This window comes from Coloeus monedula (genome assembly GCF_965178545.1).
Source record: "Coloeus monedula genome assembly, chromosome: W".
Classification (NCBI taxonomy): Eukaryota; Metazoa; Chordata; class Aves; order Passeriformes; family Corvidae; genus Coloeus; species Coloeus monedula.
Window position 1 is genome coordinate 15,339,715 of NC_138821.1, and position 20,213 is coordinate 15,359,927.

The window sequence follows — 20,213 nt, forward strand, 5'->3', positions numbered from 1 at the left end:
TGGTTGTATGGTGGAGCTTCTTCAGCACGTGTCACTTGTTCTTCTTCATCAGCGAGACCAAAGTTTTCACCTTCAGGCCAATTTGTAATTATTTCCAAAATCCCAGGGCGATTCAGTTTTCCGATACGGGCGCGCTGTGTGATGAGAGCGATCCATTTGTTCCATGTGGCATTGGTGGCATGGAGGGTAGAGGGAACCTCTGCTTTGAACATCCACCCCAGCACTGGTAGTCGGGGTGCTAGGAGGAGTTGTGCCTCAGTGCCAATTACCTCTGAGGCGGCTTGGATTCCTTCATAGGCTGCCAAGATTTCCTTCTCTGTTGGGGTGTAGTTGGCTTCAGATCCCCTGTAACTTCGGCTCCAGAATCCCAGTGGTCGTCCTCGAGTCTCACCAGGCACCTTCTGCCAAAGGCTCCAGGACAGACCATTGTTCCCGGCTGCAGAGTAGAGCACGTTCTTCACCTCTGGTCCTATCCTGACTGGGCCAAGGGCTACAGCATGAGCGATTTCCTGCTTGATTTGGGCAAAAGCTTGTTGCTGTTCAGGGCCCCAATGGAAATCATTCTTCTTGCAGGCAACCAGGTAGAGAGGGCTCACGATCTGGCTGTACTCAGGAATATGCATCCTCCAAAAGCCTAGGGCACCTAGGAAAGCTTGTGTTTCCTTCTTGTTGGTTGGTGGAGACATTGCTGTGATCTTATTGATGACCTCAGTGGGAATCTGACGCCGTCCATCTTGCCATTTCACTCCCAGGAACTGGATCTCTTGGGCAGGTCCCTTGACTTTGCTCTTCTTGATGGCGAAACTAGCTTCCAGGAGAATCCGGATAACTTTCTCTCCTTTCTCAAACACTTCTGTTGCAGTGTTCCCCCACACGATGATGTCATCAATGTACTGCAAATGTTCTGGGGCCTCACCCTTTTCTAGTGCAGTCTGGATCAGTCCATGGCAGATGGTGGGACTGTGCTTCCACCCCTGGGGCAGTCAGTTCCAGGTGTACTGCACACCCCTCCAGGTGAAAGCAAACTGAGGCCTGCACTCTGCTGCCAGAGGAATGGAGAAAAATGCATTGGCAATGTCAATAGTGGCATACCACTTCGCTGCTTTGGACTCCAGCTCATACTGGAGCTCCAACATGTCCGGTACAGCAGCGCTCAACGGTGGAGTCACTTCATTCAAGGCACGATAGTCCACAGTCAATCTCCATTCTCCTTCAGATTTGCGCACAGGCCAAATGGGGCTGTTGAAGGTTGAGTGGGTCTTACTGACCACCCCTTGGGTCTCCAGTTCACGAATCATCTTGTGGATGGGAATCACAGCATCCCGAGTTGTCCGGTACTGTCGGCGATGCACTGTCGAGGTAGCAATTGGTACTCTTTGTTCTTCCACCTTCAGAAGGCCTACTGCAGATGGGTTCTCTGATAATCCAGGTAAAGCGTTCAATTGCTTAATGCCCTCTGTCTCTACAGCAGCTATTCCAAAAGCCCACCTGAGTCCCTTTGGGTCTCTAAAATACCCATTCCAGAGGAAGTCTATGCCCAAAATGCACGGGGCCTCTGGGCCAGTCACAATGAGATGTCTCTTCCACTCATTTCCAGTCAGGCTCACCTCAGCTTCCACCAAGGTCAAATCTTGTGATCCACCTGTTACACCAGAAATAGAAACAGATTCTACCCCCACATGCTGCGATGGAATTATTGTACACTGTGCACCAGTGTCAACCAAGGCATCATACTTTTGTGGTTCTGATGTACCAGGCCAACGAATCCACACAGTCCAAAAAACATGGTTTTCCCTGCCCTCTACCTGGCTAGAGGCAGGGCTCCTCTATGCCTGGTTATCCTTCTTTCCCTGGGCCTGTATCTTAGAGGTTCCTTCATGGGAATTGGACATGCCATCATCTTTTCCATCATTTCCGGCAGTTTGGCTACAGGCAACTGGAGCTACTTCCTTTTTGGTAGATCCTCCTTTCTGAGACTTGCGCTCCTTCAATTCACTCACTCGTGCTGCCAGAGCAGAAGTGGGTTGTCCACCCCACTTCCTCATGTTTTCTCCACTGTCACACAGGAAATTCCACAGCTCACTTTGTGGGATGTACCTTCTCTCTGGGGAACGTCCGCGGAGAAGGCACTCTTTAATCTCCTGGAGACTCTTTTTCATTTCATCTTCCATTTTCTGCATATGTGTTTCCACAGCTGAGATTCTTGCATGTGTTGGGCCATGCACAGAGTCTGCATATGCTCTGAGCTTCACTGCCATATCTTTCACAGTCTCATTCGCACCGTAGTCCGGTTTCATTATTGCTAAAGCAGAAGCGTATTCTGGTGGCCCAAGATGTATGAGTTTTCGCCACATGTATGGAATAACTCTGGCCCGGTCTGGACTCTTCAATCCTGGGTCATTTGTGAAGACAACCTCTACCACCCCTAGTTCTCTCAGGCGTTGGATCCCTTGTTCTATGGTCTTCCACGGGGTTTGCTGCATGTAGAGATCATCTCCACACATATATCTTTCAATCACGCCTGTCAAAATCCTTCTCCAGTGACTGGTAGAGTTAGCCTCCCTTTTCATCTCTTGGTCGATCACTGGATCTTGTGACAGGGACCCCAAATGCCTCGCTTCAGCACCGTCCAGCATCACATCATCACCTGCCGCATCCCAAATACGGACCATCCAACTTAGTATGGATTCATTGGACCGTCGGGTGTAATCCTTTCTTCGGCTGTGAAGGTCCTTTATGGACATGGACTCAGTAATGGTTTCTGTGCCTGAGTCATGTGGTAGTTTTGAGGTTCCTTCCCCGACATCTTTTGAGGTCCCTTCCCCTGCATCATCATCATTTTTCACTGGGCGATCAGTTTTGGTTGTGTGCTTTTTCCTCGTGACAGGAGCCACTGTCAGTGGCTTAGACTCTCCATCTGGTTTGGGCTGGCTCTCTGGTTTATCTGCAGCCTGAGTGACTGGGGTGTCTGCAGGCGTTGCTGATTTATCTTCCTGCCTCTCTACCCTTACCTGCTGCAGTGTGCGATAGGCATATGCCAAGGCCCAACATATTGCAAGGAGCTTGTTCTCATTAGAATTGTCATTGTATTTCTCTTTCAGATATTTTGCCACGTCAGCTGGTTTCTGAACTTGTTCAGGGGAAAAATTGCAAACCATTGGGTCAGAGAATTTCTTCAGGATTTGGCCTATATCCTCCCATTCCCCACACCACTCAGGATGTTCCACCTCTGGGTCAGGTGTCTCGTCAGTCGCCCGGGAAATCTGAGCTCTTATTCTAGGCAAGCTGCGAACCACATAGAGGAAGCTTACCAGATAAAATACCAGGAAGGTGCTCTCTTTAACATCCAGGGGAAACTGAACATTCTCAAAAGATAACCTATCCAATTTAAAGGGAAGGGAAACCCCGACTCCTCCTCCTCTAACAATCTGGGTGCAGTTACTAATAAATTCCCAAAACAGGCTACTGAAGCTAGGACGGGGGTTAGGAGGAAGAAACCATTTATCATACACACCTCAAACAGCTGCCTGTACCTCTGTCAACTTCTTATAAATCATTATCACCGAGCACAGCAAAATAGAAATCTGAATTCGTGTCCCTGATCTGCAAAAATTCCTTATCAAGGATAAGATCGGACCAAGTTGTGGATAGGCAAATAAGCCTAGGGACCAGAAAGGCACTAGTACCTTAAACAAGCCTACAGACCAGAAATACATGAATACATCAAGCCAGAGAAATGTTATGAACTCAACCAGCATGGTGACTACTTTACCCCAACACAGAATAAGTAAATACAAACCAAAATGTAATTAGCACAAGTTTTTTTTCACTTTCCTTCAAGCCCCACACACTTTCCTTCGAGCCCCACAGTTGGGCGCCACTAAATTTGTTCCGGTTTGGCCAAATTTAGAAATATATCCTCTGAGAGAAGGTACAACCACCCCTCCCCCCACCAGGTTCGGGAAAAAATAAATTTTCCTCGAAGGAAAGTGAAGAAGATAAAACTATTTATTTAACAAACACCCGGGAAAGGAAAATAATGTTAAATGGTAAAATCTTTCACTGTGGAGGAAAAAACCTGGGAAAGCGTTAGAGTCCTCCCTTTGGTCTCCTCGGAGCTGGGGCTTGGGCCAGAGCCAGGCCCTCTGTGCCCGGTGGAAAGTCCTCCTGATGTGCTCTGAGGTTGAAAGCAGTCCAGTAGGAAAGGGAGAAAATCCGGAATTCCAGAGAAGGAAAAAAGCAAAGTCCAACTCTCAGTCTCTCTCCGGAGAACGAGAAACTGAAAAAACTGGCCAAAAGCTGACTGCAAAACAGCAAGCTGGATCCTTCCTCACTCCCCTGCCGCAGCTGGGGGGGAAAAAACCTGCTATCTTTATATGACCTTGAACGAGCTGCAAACTGCTTGGAGAAAGTTTTGCTCAGTTTTTTTTTTACCTCTTCCCCCTCTCAGGCTCAGTTTAAAGGCATAGAAAGGCACAAAAATTAATTTCTGGGCATAGGCAGCGATATGGGATACACATCATAACGTCACCCCAAGACACGGGGTAACAGCCCATTCACCTTCTTTGATTTCAGCCTTAAGGAACTTAATTAATTTGTGATCCCTCTGATTGTATTTTGGGGTAAATGATGACAAATCTATCTCTTTCTGTGGTACCACTGCAAAAATGCCTTTTTCTGCAATCCCCGTCTGTTTTGTCAGCAAAACGATTTCCCAGTTCGGGGGCTGTTTTCCCTTTTTGATGACCCTTGCAATGCATGATCGCCACTTCCGTAGGATTCCAAATGCTCTGTAAAAGTGCAAGAATCTGTTTAGCATGCTTAACCTTATTACCTTGAGCAGTCAGCAGGCCACGTTCCTTCCAAATAGTTCCGTGGGCATGAACAACACTGAAGGCATATTTGGAATCAGTCCATATGTTCACCTTCTTCCCTTCACTCAGTTCTAGAGCTCTTGTTAGTGCAATGAGTTCAGCCTTCTGTGATGATACATCTGGAGGCAAGGCTTTTGCCTCAATGATTTTATCTGAGGTGGTTACGGCGTAACCGGTCATCCTCCTACCGTTTCTCATTAAACTGCTCCCATCAGTGTACAGTTCCCAGTCTGGATCTTTCAAAGGAACATCTTTCAGGTCTGGTCTGCTGGAATAAGTTTCCTCTATTGTCTGCAAACAATCATGCTCAGGCACACTGTCAAGTAACATGGATGATAAAAACATCGCAGGGTTTACCACAGAAGTTCTCTTTAGAGTAACATCATCCTGCTCTAATAACACAGATTGGTATTTGAGCATCCTGCTAGGGGAGAGCCAGTGTCCCCCCTTTTGCTCCAGCACATTTATCACTGCATGGGGTACATACACGACAATGTGCTGCCCAAGGGTGAATTTATGGGCCTCCTGTATCAGAAGGACTGTTGCTGCCACAGCTTTCAAGCATCCTGGCCAAACCTGGGCTACGCTGTTTAGTTGTTCTGAGAAATAGGCCACAGCTCTTCGCTGGTCTCCAAGGTGCTGTGCCAGTTCCCCCAGAGCAACATTCAGTCACTCATGTGTAAAGAGTTCAAAAGGTTTAGTCAAGTCCGGCAGCCCCAGAGCTGGTGCTGACATCAAGGAATGTTTCAGTTGTTTAAATGCAGCCCTGGCATTCTCTGTCCACATAATTGTCCCCTTTTCAGCTGCTTTAAGGACCTCATATAAAGGTCTTACCAGTATACCGTAGTTTGATATCCATCGGCGACACCAACCTACCATTCCCAGGAAGGCCTGCATCTCCCTCACGGTATGGGGCTCTGGAAGTCGACAGATGGCTTCCTTCCGCTCTCTGCTGAGTTGTCGATGTCCACGGAAAATTTCCAGGCCCAGGTATACTACTGTTTCCCTGGCAACCTGTGCCTTCTCTTTTGAGACCCGATACCCACTTTGGCCCAAAAAATTCAACAGATTTACAGTGAGCTTTATGCAGTCATCTCGTGTCTTGGCCGCTATTAAGATGTCATCAACATACTGGACAACCACTCCTCCTGGTTCTTGTTTCCTCCAGTCCTCAAGCTCCTTTGCCAGCTGGTTTCTGGATATGGTTGGGCTGTTTTTGAATCCGTGTGGTAAAACTGTCCAGGTGAGCTGGGTCTTCCTCCCTGTTTCTGGATTCTCCCACTCAAAAGCAAAGAGTTCTTGGCTATTCTTATGCACAGGAATGCAGAAAAAGGCATCCTTGAGATCTAAAACAGTGAACCCCCCTAATTCATTTGTTAGTGTTGTCAAAAGTGTGTAAGGATTCGCTACCACTGGGTGTATGTCCTCTGTTATTTTGTTGATTCCCCTCAAATCTGGTACCAACCTGTAGCTTTTACCATCAGCTTTCTTTACTGGCAAGATTGGTGTGTTGTACCTGGATTCACATTCCACTAACTACCCAAATTTGAGAAACTTTTCAATCACAGGTACTAATCCCTTGCGAGCTTCTAATTTCAGAGGATATTGTCTTTGCCTTACTGGTGTAGCCCCTGCTTTGGGTGTGATACTCACAGGTTCAGCTTTTTTGGATCTCCCAGGAGAATCATTGGCCCACACTATTTGAATGACAGCAACTTCTTTGGGAATTTTTCCATGGCATTCCTGTACAAGTATAGCAGCTGCTTCAATAATTTTAGATTTGGGGATTATAACTTTCACTCCCCCCTCCTTGGAAAACTTAATTTCTGCTTCCAAATTTTCCAATAAATCTCTGCCCAATAATGGCATTGGGGAATTTGGCATATACAGGAACTGGTGAGTGACCCAGTGTTTTCCAGAATTAAATTTTAAAGGTTGGAAAAAAGGCCTTGTTTCACTTACCCCTGTAGCTCTGATCACATCCACAGTGTCTTGACTCAGTTTACCTTTTAAAGTATTTAACACAGAATACATTGCCCCTGTATCAACCAGAAATTTAACATCATCATTCCCCAGCTTAGCTACAACCGAAGGCTCCGCTGGGGTCGTTACCTTAGGTCCCCGTCAGTCTGTATTTACAGTTAGTTCCGAAACTGGGGGCTTCTTTTCTGCTCGTGATGGACACTCATTTTTCCAGTGCCCCCGTTTTTTGCAAATTGCGCATTGGTCATCAGATAGGGGAAAAGGGGGACCCCTTTTTGATGTCTCAGATGACTTTCCCTTATCATACTTCTTGTGGTGAGCTTTATTATGTTTATCTTTGTCAGCTGTCTCTGTTCTGGTATACCTTCCAGGCTACATTCAACAATTTACTTATGTCCAGTGGTCCATCTATCTTTTGCAGCTTTTTCTTTATGTCATTAGCAGATTGACCTATAAACAGGTAGGCCAGGTGGATCTGCTGCTCAGGTGAGTCAGGGTCTAAGCTAGTGTATTTTTGTGCAGCCTCTTTAAGCCTATTTAGAAACTCTGTGGGGGTCTCATTTGGATTTTGTTTGATCTCGTATAAACTAGCCCAATGGAGGCCCTTGGAGAACTTGAGCAGATTTCTTGCTGGCTAGGGAAAAACGCCCAAGCCACGTCCTCTGTCCGCAGCCAGCTTTTAGCTGAGGAAGGAAAAACAAAGCAGGCGACATTACAAAATCAAGCTGCCATCAATTTCCTTCTCCTTGCCCACGGCCACAGCTGCGATGAGTTTGAAGGACTCTGCTGTATAGACTTTTTGTCAAAGAGCAAGTCCATCCCTGCCGAAATTAAGGAAATTCGTGCCCAAGTTGACAACCTGCGTGCAGAGGGCAGCGACTGGTTTAAAAACATCTTTTGGGCCTCCAGTCTCTCTTCGCCCACCGGGAGCTTCAGCAGCCGCATTCCTTCCATTATCAAGGACATTGTTTGGGTTTTGTTTATAGTGTTGTTAATTTTTTTAGCCCTTCCCATTTTTAAGTGTTTGGTTTTGAAATCCCTTAAGCCTTCCCCCTCATTTCAAGGCAATAAAGAAGGGGGAGATGTTGTGGTGACCCAGCCCATTGCGGGGCTGGGGCAGAGTGATGCCAATCAATCCCAGCCCATCCCCTGGATTGAGTTTCACGCAGAGGCAGACTCAGAGGGGGTGGTTCGATGGGCGGCTCAGAAGCCTAAGCTGCACTCCCCTGGGCAGCACCCGGGTACAAGCCGCCTCCCCCGGTTCGGGAAAATTCCTGGTTACTCGGTTGTTCACTGGTTCTCTGTTATAACTCTGTCATGGGTTAGCAAGCATAGTCCCGGAAGTGATTTTCTTGCAACAGGGTGCTTACAGCTTCCTCTGTTACCTAACAGAACCTATCCGTCGGCCAGTTTGAATATGGACAATTCTTTAAGCCACTTAAAATTGTGACTGCCTCTGTGATCCACACTTAAGAATAGACAAATCCCGGGACAGATCTCTCTCTCGTTTCCGGTGCTGGGACAGGTAGCTGCGGGCCCCGTGTTGGGGCCAGCAGGCCTGGCCCAGGCCCTGCTCAGGCCAGGCCGGGCCGGGACACAGCCATCCTGGAGCCGATGGGCCCTGTTCCACCCGCGGAACCCCCCCACAGCCCTGCTGTGGGCAGCTGGAGCAGCCCAGATGCCGCCTCTCCAGTGCGGCCAAGATTCAGCTGAAGCTGCCCTACTGTCTGGCAAAAGATCATGTGACCAAAAGCGATAAGCAACATTCCAGCTGCAAGGCCTAGGTGAGATTAACCCTTTTAGTGCTGTGAAGAGCTGAAAACCTGAGGGAAGAGAAAGAGGAGATGCTTAAAGCTGAAATTCTGTTGTAAAGCTATGCTGTATCAGAGTACCCGTTGTAATTTCATGAAGGCATGGGGGGTGGAGCATTCAACTTATACTCGTGAGCAAAAGCACCTGTGCTGAGATAAGCAGATGCTGAAGCATCTGTAATTTGATGAGAAGTTTGGACAGGGAGAGATGGAAGCGATGAGGACTTTTGCTCCAAATGGAAAAGGAGAAGACCTCAGTTCCTAGAGATGCTCCCAGAGATAGTCCTAGAGATGAAGATGAGAAGGACCCTTTGCTCCCATGGAAGGAGGAGGGCCTCTATTCTTAGAGATGAAATGCTCCCAGAGATGGGTGAAGGGAACTTTTGTTTCTGAACGGCTCAACCTTAAAATTGCACCCCAGTAACTCAAGATTGGACCCTCGAAAGCAGTTGTGGGAAAAGCTGCAAGTTGTGGGAAGGGACTCTCAAATGATGCGAGCAAAGAACCAACCCGAGCGGCTGTCTCATTGTGATAATTTGTTCATAGCATGGGCAAGAGAGACTCCTCTTCCTAAATGGACTGAACAAGGTTATTATGGAAGTGGTAAACAGACTGAACATCTCAAGGGTTGTCTTTTTACATTGTCACTGGGAGAAGGGAGAAAGGTGGGGGGAGGAGAAGTGTTCTGAAGGTGTGGTATGATTTTTTTTTTCCTTCTTTTCGGTCTGTTAATAAACTTCTTTATATAACGCAAGCCGATACCATTGGCTCTTGCCATGTTCCCTCTGCATAGAAGCCAACTAGCTAGCTCAGTCAGCAGCTCTTTTCCTGATGCCTAAGTCGCTTCTGCGATGCACAGAAGTAACGCAGCTTGACTCTCTCTGACCTGGGGCACGCCAGAGCTCGTGCCTCGAGCTGCAAGAACTGCGTTATTCCTCTATCTTCTTTCTTTCCTTGCTCAGTGAGCATATCCTGCACACCCTGTTTCTTTGATAAAAGTACACAGTCCTTGTTCTTAGATTAATCCTTTGGTATCAATTCCCCCCTTCGAGACTTCTTGTCCTGGGTTGCAGTGTATTCTATTATCATCTTCATGAGCTGTTGAAATCAGGTGGGGCAGTGTTTCCTTGCCTCCTCCCCCCAGACTATCTTTCTGTTAATGGCCCATCAATGCCATGCCGCATGACTCAGAGATAACTCCCTCTGGACCATCTTCCGTTAATGAGCCTAATCAACACTTGGCCTCATGACTCATTACCCCATTGTGAGATGCTCCACCCAGAGGGAGGAACCAAGCATCCCATCCTGGATATAATCTGAGATTCTGAACACCAGAGACAACCTTTCCACTGGATTTCCAGAGGACAGGAGCTACATAGCCACCACTGGACTTTCTGAGGAAGAGCAGACACTTTTTTCTACAGGATCACCGCTTCAAGAGGACTGCAGCCACCATTCTACCAGAATGCTACCACCACCCTGATTAACAGGTTGTCAGGTTGTATCCTGACTCTGTCAGTTTAACCCAGTGTTATTTGCCTTTATATTTTATTTTTTCCTCTTTTTATTTCCCTATTAAATTGTTATTCTGACTTGGTGTCTCCCACTAGTTTGTTTTCAAACTAGTACATTTTTGGTGCCCAATTTGGGCCCCGACTGCTAAGAAAAGTCAGAATTACAATTTTGTATTGTAGAAGCCACCTACTCACTATGATGCTCAACATGCTTACATGGGTCTTGTACCTAGCTCTCTATATTTTTCCGCACATGGGGAACTATCTGCCGATTGTAATGCTCCTGTGTAGACCAGGGTATGGTATGAAATTTGCTTTATTAGTCTAATATGCCTACTGCATGATAACCTCCGAGACAATGAACGTAATTCGGAATATATACTCAGCTTTGTCTGCTTGTCCTACTTTAGGCTGCTACATCTGGGGCCTCAACAATCACACCCAGCCCCTGGGGGAAGGATTGAAGAACGTTTTTTCCAGCCTTTTAGGCCGGACACAGCAGTTTTTAAAAATATTGAGTTCCCTGTGGATGTTAAGGATGGCATAATCTTCTTGTCAGTTCTTTTTTCTTTTTTCTCCATGACCTGCACTGTGTACACCATGCTTAGGATCAGAGCTATGGCACAGCATCCTCAGGATGAGAGGAAAAAAAAGAGAAGAGCAACAAGCACCATGTCTACACAGACTGTCACAAAGAAGAAAGGAACCAAAAGCATAGTGACAGCATCCATCTCTACACAGACTGTCACAGAGGAGAAAGAAACCAGATGCAAGACAACAGCGTCCATGTCTACACAGGCTGACACAGAGGAGAAAGAACCCAGACGCACGACAACAGTGTCCATGTCTACGCAGACTGACACAGTGGAGGAAAAAACCAAAGGTGCTGTAAGCATCTCCACACAGACCGTCACTGTACCAGAACAGCCTAAACCGATTGCAGTTGCCCCCGTTCAGAAGAAGAAATCAAAAAGCAAATCAGTCCGCATAGTGACTGATGAGGATGCAGGTGGACCTTCGCACCCAGCAGAAGAGGCAGAGCCAGAGATCATCATTCGGTCGCTCTCCCTGGGTGAGCTGCGCGACCTGTGGAGGGAATTCACCCACCAGACAAATGAGTCTATCCTGACCTGGCTGCTCCGCATCTGGGACGCTGCAGCCAATGACACCATTCTGGACGGAAGTGAGGCCAGGCAGCTGGGATCTGTGTCCCGGGATGTGGTCATTGACCAGAGGATTGGGAGAACCCAAGAAACTCTCAGCCTCTGGCGGTGACTGCTTACAAGTGTAAGGGACAGGTACCTTTGTAAAGAAGACCTCCAGGTACACCAAGGGAAATGGAGCACAATGGAACAAGGTATCCGGTGCCTGAGGGAATTGGCTGTGCTGGAAATAATTTTCTCAGAAGACGAGAGATTTCCTAAGAGCCCAAATGGTGTCCAGTGCACATCATAGATGTGGTTGAGGTTAGCACGCCTTGGACCAGAGATGTACTCCCGATACCTGGCAACACTACAATGGAGGGGAGGCGAGGACAGGGTGGGCATCTTGGTCAACAAACTGAGGATTTACGAGGACACTGTCACAGTCCCATTTTGCACCCATGTCTCGTCCGTAGAAACAAGGCTGGCTGAGCAAGTCCGGAGCTTGATTGAAGAGGGCCATCAGAAGCTGAAAAAGGAACTTAAGGAAGAGATTTACCACATCTCACCAGAACCAGAGACAAGAGTGTCTGCCATTAGGAGCAGGCGTCCCCCAACCAGGGAGAGAGGATTCACTCCACGAGGTAACCTCTGGTTTTTCCTTCAGGAACATGGAGAAGACATGAGTGAGTGGCATGGAAAACCCACCTCCTCTTTAGCAGCCCGGGTACGTGAACTAAAAAGAGGGACAACTACCACAAGAAGCTCATCTGGAGTCAACGCTGCTCCGGTCTCTCACGCACAGAACGCCAGATGGTATAGGAATGATAATATGACCGATCCTCTTGAAGGGACCTCAGGAGCATATTCACCGGAGGGAAGCAACGTGTGCCATGACCAGGAATAGAGGGGCCCTGCCTCTAGACAGGTAGAGGAAAGGGATAATTGGGTCTTTTGGACTGTGTGGATCCAATGGCCTGGCACATCTGACCCACAAAAATACACGGCTTTGGTTGACACCGACGCTCAATGTACTCTGATGCCATGAAGGTATGTGGGAGCAGAACCAATTTCTATTTCTGGGGTGACAGGAGGATCCCAGCAGCTGACTGTACTGGAAGCTGAAGTGAGTTTAACTGGGAATGAGTGGCAGAAACACCCCATCGTGACTGGCCCAGAGGCCCCGTGCATTCTCGGCGTAGAATATCTCAGAAATGGATATTTTGAAGACCCAAAAAGACATCGTGGGGCTTTTGAGATAGCTGCTGTAAAGACAGAAGATATCAGACAACTGAGTACATTGCCTGGCCTCTCAGATGACCCCTCTGCCGTGGGACTGCTAAGAGTTGAAGAACAACAGGTGCCAATCGCCACAGCAACAGTGCACCATCAGCAATACCGCACCGACAGAGACTCTGTGGTTCCTGTCCATGAGATGATTCATAAAATGGAGAGCCAAGGGGTGGTCAGCAAGGCCCGTTCACCTTTCAACAGCTCTATATGGCCAGTGTGTATTGTAAGTCCAGTGGAGAATGGAGACTGACGGTGGATTACCGTGGCCTGAATGAGGTCACACCACCATTGAGCGCTGCCATGCCAGACATGTTGGAACTTCAGTACGAGCTGGAGTCCAAGGCAGCAAAGTGGTACACCACCATCGATATTGCCAATGCCTTCTTCTCCATTCCTCTGGCAGCAGAATGCAGGCCCCAGTTTGCTTTCACCTGGAGGGGTGTGCAGTACACCTGGAACCGACTGCCCCAGGGGTGGAAGCACAGTCCCACCATCTGCCATGGACTGATCCAGACTGCACTGGAAAAGGGTGAGGCTCCAGAACATCTGCAATACATTGATGACATCATCGTGTGGGGAAACACAGCAAAGGAAGTATTTGAGAAAGGAGAGAAAATCATCCAGATTCTCTTGGAAGCCGGCTTTGCCATCAAGAAGAGCAAAGTCAAGGGACCTGCCCGAGAGATCCAGTTCCTGGGAGTAAAATAGCAAGATGGACAACATCAGATTCCCACTGAGGTCATCAATAAGATCACAGCAATGTCTCCACCAACCAACAAGAAGGAAACACAAGCTTTCCTAGGCACCATAGGTTTTTGGAGAATGCACATTCCCAAGTACAGCCAGATCGTGAGCCTTCTCTATCTGGTTACCTGAAAGAAGAACGATTTCCACTGGGGCCCAGAACAGCAGCAACCCTTCGCCCAGATCAAGCAGGAAATTGCTCATTCGGTAGCCCTTGGCCCAGTGTTCCGGTTTGGCCCAATCTAGAAATATATCCTCTGAGAGAAGGCACAACCACCCCTCCCCCCACCAGGTTCGGGAAAAAATAAATTTTCCTCGAAGGAAAGTGAAGAAGATAAAACTATTTATTTAACAAACACACGGGAAAGGAAAATAATGTTAAATGGTAAAATCTTTCACTGTAGAGGAAAAACCTTGGAAAGCGTTAGAGTCCTCTCTTTGGTCTCCTCGGAGCTGGGGCTTGGGCCAGGGCCAGGCCCTCTGTGCCCGGTGGAAAGTCCTCCCGATGTGCTCTGATGTTACAGCAATCAAGTAGTCCAGCAGAAAAGGGGGAAAAAATCAGAAATTCCAGAGAAGGAAAAATTCAACTCTCAGTCTCTCTCCGGAGAACAAGAAACTGGAAAAACTAGCCAAAAGCTGACTGGAAAACAGCAAGCCGGGTGCTTCCTCGCTCCCCTGCCGTGGCTGGGGAAAAAAAACCTGCTATCTTTATATGATCTTGAACAAGCTGCAAACTGCTTTGAGAAAGTTTTGCTCAGTTTTTTTCCTTCCCCCTCTCAGGCTCAGTTTAGAGGCATAGAAAGGCACAAAAATTAATTTCTGGGCATAGGCGGCAATATGGGATACACATCATAAGGTCATCCCAAGACATTCCACCCCTTATCCCATATTGTTGGCTCAATGCCCAAACTAAGATATTCTAATTCTACACACACATTAATACATATATATATATATATATATATATACACAGCTATATACGAACAGTGACAGTGACAATCAGCAAGCAGGGGTATACTGGCATTTCACACTACAGGTGGTTCTCATACAACAATCAGATCTCCCTGTGGCACACAACGTGTTGTTCCATCTTTCTGCATCACCCACCATGTGCAACCAGGTCCCTGAGCAAAGACAACCCCACGGATGGGTTTGTCTGTACTCGAGGCAGAATTTATCCACACAGTCTTTCCTATCAGACCTCTGACATGCACTACTGGGACCTTATCTCCATCTACTGTATGCAGGGATTCAGATTGGGCTGGACCAGCTCTATTGGTGGAACCTCGGGTGTTAACCAACCAGGTGGCCTTTGCTGGATTCTGTTCCCAATTTTTGAAAGTTCCCCCACCCAGTGCCTTCAAAGTGGTTTTCAGCAATCCATTGCACCATTCCACTTTGCCTGCAGCTGGTGCATGGTAAGGGATATGGTACACCCACTCAATGCCATGTTCTCTAGCCCAGGTATTAATAAGGCTATTCTTAAAATGAGTCCCATTGTCAGATTCAATTCTCTCAGGGGTGCCATGCCTCCAAAGGACTTGCTTTTCCAGGCCCAGGATGGTGTTCCAGGCAGTAGCGTGAGGCACAGGGTATGTCTCCAGCCATCCAGTGGTGGCTTCTACCATTGTGAGCACATAGCGCTTGCCTTGGCAGGTTTGAGGCAGTGTGATGTAATCAACCTGCCAGGCCTCCCCATACTCGTATTTAGACCATTGCCCACCACACCACAGGGGCTTCACTTGCTTTGCCTGATTGATCGCAGCGCATGTCTCACAATCATGGATCACCTGGGAGATACTGTCCATGGTCAGATCCACCCCTTGATCTCGTGCCCACTTATAGGTGGCATCTCTGCCCTGATGGCCTGAGGCATCATGGGCTGATCGAGCTAGGAACAACTCTCCCTTGTGTTTCCAGTCCAAGTCTACCTGTGACATTTCTATCTTTGCAGCCTGATCTACCTGCTTGTTGTTTTGGTGTTCTTCATTAGCCCTAAGCTTGGGAACATGGGCATCTACATGGCGGACTTTCACAGTTAGCTTTCTTACTCGGACAGCGATGTTTTTCCACTCTTCAGCAGCCCAGATTGGTTTTCCCCTACGCTGCCAATTAGCTTTTTCTCACTTTTCCAGCCATCCCCACAGAGCATTGGCTACCATCCATGAATCAGTGTAGAGGTAGAGCTTTGGCCACTTCTCTCTTTCAGCAATATCCAGGGCTAGTTGAACAGCTTTGAGTTCAGCGAGTTGGCTTGATCCACCTTCTCCTTCAGTGGCTTCTGCAACCCGTCGTGTGGGACTCCATACGGCTGCTTTCCACTTTCTTTTCATCCCTACGATGCGACAAGAACCGTCGGTGAAAAGAGCGTAGTGTGTGTCTTCTGATGGCAGTTGGTTGTATGGTGGGGCTCCTTCAGCGCGTGTCACTTGTTCTTCTTCATCAGCGAGACCAAAGTTTTCACCTTCAGGCCAATTTGTAATTATTTCCAAAATCCCAGGGCGATTCAGTTTTCCGATACAGGTGCGCTGTGTGATGGGAGCAATCCATTTGCTCCATGTGGCATTGGTGGCGTGGTGGGTAGAGGGAACCTCTGCTTTGAACATCCACCCCAGCGCCGGTAGTCGGGGTGCCAGGAGGAGTTGTGCCTCAGTGCCAATTACCTCTGAGACGGCTTGGATTCCTTCATAGGCTGCTAAGATTTCCTTCTCTGTTGGGGTGTAGTTGGCTTCAGACCCTCTCTATCTTCGGCTCCAAAATCCCAGTAGTTGACCTCGAGTCTCACCAGACACCTTCTGCCAAAGGCTCCAGGACAGGCCATGGCTTCCGGCTGCAGAGTAGAGCACATTCTTCACTTCGGGTCCTGTCCTAACTGGGCCAAGGGCTACCGCATGAGCAATTTCCTGCTTGATCTGGGCAAAAGCTTGTTGCTGTTCGGGGCCCCAATGGAAATTATTCTTCTTGCGGGTAACCAGGTAAAGAGGACTCACAATCTGGCTGTACTCAGGAATGTGCATCCTCCAAAAGCCTATGGCACCTAGGAAAGCTTGTGTTTCCTTCTTGTTGGTTGGTGGAGACATTGCTGTGATCTTATTGATGACCTCAGTGGGAATCTGACGCCGTCCATCTTGCCATTTCACTCCCAGGAAATGGATCTCTTGGGCAGGTCCCCTGACTTTGCTCTTCTTGATGGCGAAACCAGCTTCCAGGAGAATCCGGATAACTTTCTCTCCTTTCTCAAACACTTCTGTTTCTGTGTTTCCCCACACAATGATGTCATCAATGTACTGCAAATGTTCTGGAGCCTCACCCTTTTCTAGTGCAGTCTGGATCAGTCCATGGCAGATGGTGGGACTGTGCTTCCACCCCTGGGGCAGTCGGTTCCAGGTGTACTGCACACCCCTCCAGGTGAAAGCAAACTGGGGCCTGCACTCTGCTGCCAGAGGAATGGAGAAAAATGCATTACCAATGTCAATAGTTGCATACCACTTCGCTGCTTTGGACTCCAGCTTGTACTGGAGCTCCAACATGTCCGGTACAGCAGCGCTCAAAGGTGGAGTCACTTCATTCAAGGCACAATAGTCCACAGTCAATCTCCATTCTCCTTCCGATTTGCGCACAGGCCAAATGGGGCTGTTGAAGGGTGAGTGGGTTTTGCTGACCCCCCCTTGGCTCTCCAGTTCACGAATCATCTTGTGGATGGGAATCACAGCATCTCGAATTGTCCGGTACTGTCGGCGATGCACCGTCGAGGTAGCAATTGGTACTCTTTGTTCTTCCACCTTCAGAAGGCTGACTGCAGACAGGTTCTCTGATAGCCCAGGCAACGTGTTCAATTGCTTAATGCCCTCTGTCTCCACAGCAGCTATTCCAAAAGCCCACTTGAGTCCCTTTGGGTCTCTAAAATACCCATTCCGGAGGAAGTCTATGCCCAAAATGCACAGGGCCTCTGGGCCAGTCACAATGAGATGTCTCTTCCACTCATTTCCAGTCAGGCTCACCTCGGCTTCCACCAAGGTCAAATTTTCTGATCCACCTGTTACACCAGAAATAGAAACAGATTCTACCCCCACATGCTGCGATGGAATTATTGTACACTGTGCACCAGTGTCAACCAAGGCATCATACTTTTGTGGTTCTGATGTACCAGGCCAACGAATCCACACAGTCCAAAAAACATGGTTTTCCCTGCCCTCTACCTGGCTAGAGGCAGGGCCTCTCTATGCCTGGTTATCCTTCTTTCCCTGGGCCTGCATCTTAGAGGTTCCTTCATGGGAATTGGACATGCCATCATCTTTTCCATCATTTCCGGCAGTTTGGCTACAGGCAACTGGAGCTACTTCCTTTTTGGTAGATCCTCCTTTCTGAGACTTGTGCGCCTTCAATTCACGCACTCGTGCTGCCAGAGCAGAAGTGGGTTGTCCACCCCACTTCCTCATGTTTTCTCCACTGTCACACAGGACATCCCACAGCTCACTTTGTGGGATGTACCTTCTCTCTGGGGAACGTCCACGGAGAAGGCACTCTTTAATCTCCTGGTGACTCTTCTCTATCTTATCTTCCAATTTCTGCACACGTGTTTCCACAGCTGCGATTCTTGCATGTGTTGGGCCATGAACAGTTTCTGCATATGCTCGGAGCTTCACTGCCATATCTTTCACAGTCTCATTTGCATCGTAATCCGGTTTCATTATTGCTAAAGCAGAGGCATATTCTTGTGGCCCAAGTTGTATGAGTTTTCTCCACATTAATGGATTAACTCTGACCCGGTCTGGACTCCTCAATCCTGGGTCATTTGTGAAGACAACCTCTACCACCCCTAGTTCTCTCAGGCGTTGGATCCCTTGTTCTATGGTCTTCCACGGGGTTTGCTGCATGTAGAGATCATCTCCACACATATATCTTTCAATCACGCCTGTCAAAACTCGTCTCCAGACACTGGTAGAGTCAGCCCCCCTTTTCATCGCTTGGTCGATCACTGGATCATGTGACAGGGATCCCAAATGCCGCGCTTCAGCACCGTCCAGCATCACATCATCACCTGCCGCATCTCACATACGGACCATCCAACTTATTATGGATTCATCGGACCGTCAGATGTAATCCTTTCTTCGGCTGTGAAGGTCCTTTATGGACATGGACTCAGTAATGGTTTCTGTGCCTGAGTCTGTTGGTGGTTTTGAGGTTCCTTCCCCTGCATCTTTTGAGGTCCCTTCCCCTGCATCATCATCATCTTTCACTGGGCGATCAGTTTTGGTTGTGTGCTTTTTCCTCGTGACAGGAGCCACTGTCAATGGCTTAGACTCTCCATCTGGTTTGGGCTTGCTGTCTGGTTTATCTGCAGCCTGAGTGACTGGGGTGTCTGCAGGCTTTGCTGATTGATCTTCCTGCCCCTCTTCCTTTACCTGCTGCAGTGTGCGATAGGCATATGCCAAAAGCCCAACATATTGCAAGGAGCTTGTTCTCATTAGAATTGTCATTGTATTTCTCTTTCAGATATTTCCCCACCTCAGCTGGTTTCTGAATTTGTTCAGATAGGAAATCCTAAACTATCGGGTCAGAGAATTTCTTTAGGGTTTGGTCGATGTCCTCCCATTCCCCACACCACTCAGGATTTTCCACCTCTGGGTCAGGTGTCTCAGCAGTCACCCTGGAAATCTGAGCTCTTATTCTAGAGAAGCTGTGAATCATATAGAGGAAGATTACCAGATTAAATACCAGGAGGGTGATCTCTAACATCCAGGGGATACTGAACATTCTCAAAAGATAACCTATCAAATTTAAGGGGAAGGGAAACCCTGTCTCTTCCTCCTCTAACAATCTGGGTGCAATTACTAATAAATTCCCAAAACAGGCTACTGAAGCTAAGACTGGGGTTAGGACAGAGAAACCACATATCATACACACTTTGAACAGCTGCCTGTACCTCTGTCAACTTCTTATAAATCATTATCACCGAGCACAGCAAAATACAAATCCTGATTCGTCTCCCTTCTCTGTAAAATTTACATATCAAGGACAAGGTTGGAGCAAGTTGTAGATAGGCAAACAACCCTAGGGTCCAAAAAAGCACTAGTACCTCAATGACACCTAAGGACCAAAAAGACATGAGTACATCAAGCCAGAGAGACATTATGAACTCAACCAACATGGTGACTACTTTACCCCAACACAGAATAAGCGAATTCAAACCAAAATGTAATTAGCACAGGTTTTTTTCACTTTCCTTCGAGCCACACAGTTGGGCGCCACTAAATTTGTTCTGGTTTGGCCCAATCTAGAAATATATCCTCTGAGAGAAGGCACAACCACCCCTCCCCCCACCAGGTTCGGGAAAAAATAAATTTTCCTCGAAGGAAAGTGAAGAAGATAAAACTATTTATTTAACAAACACACGGGAAAGGAAAATAATGTTAAATGGTAAAATCTTTCACTGTAGAGGAAAAACCTTGGAAAGCGTTAGAGTCCTCTCTTTGGTCTCCTCGGAGCTGGGGCTTGGGCCAGGGCCAGGCCCTCTGTGCCCGGTGGAAAGTCCTCCCGATGTGCTCTGATGTTACAGCAATCAAGTAGTCCAGCAGAAAAGGGGGAAAAAATCAGAAATTCCAGAGAAGGAAAAATTCAACTCTCAGTCTCTCTCCGGAGAACAAGAAACTGGAAAAACTAGCCAAAAGCTGACTGGAAAACAGCAAGCCGGGTGCTTCCTCGCTCCCCTGCCGCGGCTGGGGAAAAAAAACCTGCTATCTTTATATGATCTTGAACAAGCTGCAAACTGCTTTGAGAAAGTTTTGCTCAGTTTTTTTCCTTCCCCCTCTCAGGCTCAGTTTAGAGGCATAGAAAGGCACAAAAATTAAT

General features: G+C 47.7%; 1 protein-coding gene across 5 annotated transcripts in view; it reads right to left on the bottom strand.

Moving 5' to 3' along the window:
• LOC309584648 (creatine kinase S-type, mitochondrial) overlaps positions 1–20,213 on the bottom strand; it is a 166,162-nt gene that overhangs the window by 19,516 nt on the left and 126,433 nt on the right. The window contains exon 11 of one of the 5 annotated variants that reach the window (XM_082300801.1): positions 13,688–14,045. The exons of the other annotated variants lie outside the window; for them this stretch is intronic. The gene's annotated coding sequence lies outside the window, so the exon portion shown is untranslated. Of the gene's footprint in view, positions 1–13,687; positions 14,046–20,213 lie in introns of those variants that run through there. 5 annotated transcript variants of the gene reach the window in all.